General features: G+C 44.7%; 1 long non-coding RNA gene across 1 annotated transcript; it reads right to left on the reverse strand.

The window, feature by feature from the left end:
* Positions 1 to 696: 696 nt before the first annotated feature.
* LOC135813631 (uncharacterized) lies at positions 697 to 3,910 on the reverse strand. The gene is made up of 2 exons (XR_010553057.1): positions 3,410 to 3,910; positions 697 to 1,378 (listed from the first exon to the last, which is right to left on the reverse strand). It is a non-coding gene; the product is annotated as an uncharacterized LOC135813631 (long non-coding RNA).
* Positions 3,911 to 5,484: the final 1,574 nt, after the last annotated feature.

The raw sequence follows: 5,484 nt of genomic DNA on the forward strand, positions 1-5,484 counted from the left end.
GTTATACATGTGCATGTAGTGAAAGCCACATGCAAAAGGCTGTTCCATGGCACTCATCTGCCACCAAGCTCTGGGTTCATTGGCTGAAAATATTCTTCGGCACAGTAAAGTCGTGCGCCCAAGAACGTGGAAGCCTACAGAACATCCAACCTGGAATACTAAGAACACCACAGCCCAAAATTAAGAATTGCGGTGTAGGTTTGTGCTGTTGTCAAACACCGGGATTGTTATGTTGCACATGTATCTGAGCTTTACCACTACATACACGTCTGTCTTTACACAATTACCAATCTGCAGACAGCATGCTGTTTCGTCCTTTAGTTACTAATGGACTCATCAATGCAGCACAGAGAAAATGAGGCAGGTGAATGTCCTAGGCTAGAGAGCATCAAATACAGGTATAGAATCATGCCTTGCAGATCTCGTTACGGCCCCTTCGATGCATGTCTGAACATTAGATGGCTGTGTAGCTTCAGTTATCTCAGAATATGTACTATTTATCCAGCAGCAACAACGTTGGTCACACAACTATTCACTATAATGAGTATGCGTTGGAACACTTTACCCCGAGTCATACTATAGCAGTGTATGCCATGCATGGGTTTACCTCACACACTGAATTTCATAATTTGACATCCAAATCACAGAAGAGTGGTGTTCCAAACTTTACGTAATTGCACTCCATTTCCTGCGAGCTACAGTAGAATACTTCAATAGAAAATTTCTTATAGCACGTTCTTAGAAACAAATCGTATAGGTTCGAGGCTGTCAACCCAGAAATTTGTGATTTCACAGCCATAGATGTTACCAGTCAGGTCACTGTATACAGTAGGTATGCAGAAGAAAATACTAGTAACTCTTTGTGGAAGAGCTGTGCCAAAATGTGTACAGTACAGTAAATTAATAAAAAATGAGAAAAGCAGTGACAAGGCTGTGCATGATGTAGATCTACTCGTACCAGTAAGTACAGTGCACCAGTGAAATTGTTGGTGTAGTACCGGTATACTACTATAATTATAGCATGGCCCATGCCACTACAATCTATTTGCAGTGGGCCGCAGTAGGCCAGTGCAACAGAAAGCATTTCAGAAGCTGTGTGCAATGTTAACATCTATGACATACAAGTAAACTGCCATATAGCACAATCGATTACTCTCAGCCCACATAAGTACAATGTAGGCCAATCAGTAGTATAGATACATAGAGCACACTCTACATCATACATAGTCGGCACCAAATCTATGTTGTCGATGTACTTTGCAATGATGACATGATGGCAAGCGTGCTTGATTCATCATAATATTGCCTTGTACTTGGTTGGAAGTTAGTTGTAAGTTCAGTGGTCGAGGTAAGCAGAGCTGCTCCAGCTTTCAGAATCCTGCATGAAAAAGGCAGAAAGCAAATGTAGGTATAATAGTAGCAAGCTGATGTAAAGAGCCTGTCTTTCAATGCAATAATTCTATCCACTGCATGGACAGACCTGGTGCTTCATTCACCTCTGTTTCTTGCTTTCTCAGAAAACCTACTTCCTCCTTCAGCCATCTAGCTCATGATATACATTAATTTTTCTTTATGCCTTTTCAGCCGTGGTCGACTTTCGCCCCTCCTGTTTGATTGGCAATTGCAGTCAACCTGGGGAATAATGACCCTCGATTGTGAATGAGAAAAGTGTCGCTATTCGCATTGTTGTTACTCGTGAGGTTGGAAGTATGCAATCAAATGTTCACTAGATCTGAAGATTGTGTCGTTATTTGCGAGTTGTTTTGTAAACCCGAGGTAGATTATTCACAAGGTTGATTGTACATGCTATGGGATGTACAATAACTAACCAAACAATAATGGTGTAACAATGATTTGAGTCCATATCCAATTGGATGAACCTAGAGTGCATGATCCATTCCAGAAAGGCGACTTCAGTGAGTCTTGAATTGTCAGCAGCATCATACTTCCATCGAGCTTTTTTTCTTTTTCGAAACGACCCTCTCTTTTCAATTCGAACGAAGGTCAACATACGATTATGGCAGGCATGCACGCACTGATCTTCACTGTATACATGTGCATGTATACTGTACTGTAGTCTGTGCAGTCAACTAGTCGTGTTCCACTTGGCTTACGGTAAGTATCACTACAAGTGCATAGTAGCCCCCCCCCCCCCACCCCGGGCAGTGCGCGTGAACGGCAACTGTGAACTGGTAAAAGAATTATTCGACACCTTCGTTCGTTTCGATGGAGAAGGTTCATCTGGCAAATTGAGGCCTTCGTTTCACTCCTAGCCCCAGGAGCGAAATTTTCACTCCTTGGCTGCCTGTTTGAGCCGTCCTTGTGGAAGGGTTGATTTATGCATGCCCGCATATACATGTAGACCTTATTCAATAAACGTCACAATCACGTGAACCAGGGTCCCGGGAACCAGGGAGCGGCAAGAGACCTGCACTCAGTGCACAGTGGACTCGGCGTGGGAACATAGGAGTAGAAAAATACCGGTATTTTACTACTCCCTTGTACGAACTGGGCCTTTCTTGCCACTCGTTTCACGTACGCGTGCCCCAGCTTACAACAAATCCCTGGAGGCGAGTCCAAAAATCACGTTATCGAATAAGGTCTATAGAAACACAGATCACGTAGAACTACCCCATCCGGGGTCACAACTCACAACGTTTTGGGTACTTAGGTCTCATGTCGTCTCCCCAGGTGCTATGAATCCCTGATGCACATGTATCTACATATACAATGTAACCGTAACTCTACCAATATTGCGGACGATGACCCTCCCCCCCCCCCCCGGCAAACAGAAAGTCGCTATGTCCTGGCCGAGTTTATCTTTTAATTAAATGGTTTTCTCGGTTGGGATTTCATACCTGACAACCATCCCGATTTGGCCGGGACCGTCCCGATATCGAGGGCGGTAATAGGCACCCAAAAGTGCACTAGTTCCATGCCTCACCGCGAGCTTCTTTTGTATACATTTTCATGCCTAGGTATGTCATTGGATCTCAGGTTTGCAAAGGTCGGCAGGTATGGGATTTGTAGAGTGACCAGTTTTGACTATTGCCACCTGCTGTGCAGAAGTGTCATTCCTACATCCTGGCTGCAAACGTACCCCCCCCCCCCCCCCCCCCCACCCACACACACACCACCACCAACAATGTTCGATCCTATTTACAGGACCTCACTCTATATGAAAGTGTAGCAGAGGCACTGCCAAAGTATAAAAAACAGCAATTGAAATGCAAGCTGCATTGTGCATGCATGGAGGGCATGGGGAAGAGACTGAGAGGGTGAAAGTGAAGGAAATTTGTTCCGAAATCAAGAGAATCCGAGGAACCCTTGCTGCATTCTTCAGTTCGATAACGTCAGTGGGTGAATCTCAGATGTGTTGTGTGCCCAGACATACAAGTACAGCACTAACCTGAGCATGAGAGCTGCTTGTCATCATCGTGGTCAGGAAAACGAAAGGACGAACGAGGAAGATTGCTGACCATGCATGACGAACAACTGCATATCTAGACGACAGACGGCTTGCCAGAATCAGTCTGGTGTTTCTTCAGGAATCTTCTTTCCTAATCGCATTCAGCAGTCAGCTTCGAGGTCAAGAACGCGATGATGTTTTCAGAAGGAATAATTTTCAAAAATTTTAAATTTTGGAGAAGAAGCTTCCTTTCTAAAAAAAAAGCGTTCCTTGCTTTCACGCAAGGAGGTGCCTTGCCGGACATGTCGTCGACAGCACAGTGTCGGCAGATCCACGTTTGTAGGCTGCAGACCCGGCAGACGTTTTGATCATCCCGGCCTGGTGGTGAGATTTTGGACCCGGGAGTACTAAAAAGCTGCTCGCATCCCAGGGTGCTCAGTTTCGCTCTACCCGCGCGAGTAGGGGTCCAGGTAACGGGCTCTCTTTCGCGGCCTGCGGAGCATAATATACCTCTTACTCGATCGGATAGAGCGAAACTGAGCACCCTGGGATGCGAGCAGTTTTTAGTACTCCCGGGACCAAAATCTCACCACCAGGCCGGGCTGATCAAAACGTCTGCCGGGTCTGCAGCCTACAAACGTGAATCTGCCGACACTGTGCTGTCGACGACATGTCCGGCAAGGCACCTTGCAAGGAACGCTTTTTTTTAGAAAGGAAGCTTCTTCTCCAAAATTTAAAAAATTTTGAAAATTATTCCTTCTGAAAATATCATCGCGCTCTTGACCTCGAAGCTGACTGCTGAATGCGATTAGGAAAGAAGATTCGTGAAGATGCACCAGACTGATTCTGGCAAGCCGTCTGTCGTCTGGATATGCACTGTTTTTCGTCATGGTCAGCAATCTTCTTCGTTCGTCCTTTCGTTTTCCTGACCACGATGATGACAAGCAGCTCTCATGCTCAGGTTAGTGCTACTTGTATGTCTGGGCACACAACACATCTGAGATGCACCCACTGACGTTATCGAACTGAAGAATGCAGCAAGGGTTCCTCGGATTCTCTTGATTTCGGAACAAATTTCCTTCACTTTCACCCTCTCCGTCTCTTCCCCATGCCCTCCATGCTTGCACAATGGAGCTTGCATTTCAAATGTTGTTTTTACTTTGGCAGTGCGTTCGATAACGTTAGGACAGTCTAAGTTAGGTGTTCTTCTCTTCAGGCTTATTGGGCCTGTAAAAATTCTAAAAAATAGCTTCCAAAATTTAAAAACGCAGGTCCCTATGAATACGGTTCTGCTGGGCAATGATGTTTACACCAATCTACACTCTATGCTGTCACAGCAGCCACAACTGATCCTCTCTCTCTCTGATCACTATTTTGATAAAGCCAATCTTTAAATCGCTGTTACACAGGACCTCGGGTGCGAAGAAGCGATGAATCGATGCATGGCATTGTGAATAAAAAGAAGAACAAATCCACAGTGCACATGAGACTCGGTTAGAAAGACTGAGTTTCCGCATTCGTAAGAACGCCACACCCCGGGGATCATGATAAAGAAAATATGTCGTGAAAATTACTGAAAGAACCAAACAAGTATTTGATCTTCCAGCTAGCTTAGCCTGGCACTACCATACTAGCAGTGCTACCAAGTACCAGCCCTCCATATTTTTCTGTATTTGTACGGAAAATCACTCCTTGTTCGCACTTCAGAATTTGAGCAAATGGTACAGAAAATCGAAGAGATCAATCAGCTGTGTAGAAGCATTGCAAGTTATTATTATTATTATTATTATTATTATGACGGATAACCCAAAGGCAATGGTACCTAAATCAGGTGTAAGCTGAGCGATGAATAGTCTTGCCAAAGCGAGTGCATGCCGTACCACGACAACATGTACATGTAGCACAAAAAAATAATGTCGTGAGTACAAGTCACACATGTTTTACACTACCAAATGCAGCCACCGACATGCTGTGCGTGTCAAAAAACTTTATAGTGCAAGTATGCATGCAATGTACACGGCAGTACGCAAAACACTGCAAGATACGGAAAATCAGAAGTCTGAGTACGCAAAACA

This window comes from Sycon ciliatum, chromosome 4 (genome assembly GCF_964019385.1).
Source record: "Sycon ciliatum chromosome 4, ocSycCili1.1, whole genome shotgun sequence".
Lineage (NCBI taxonomy): Eukaryota > Metazoa > Porifera > Calcarea > Leucosolenida > Sycettidae > Sycon > Sycon ciliatum.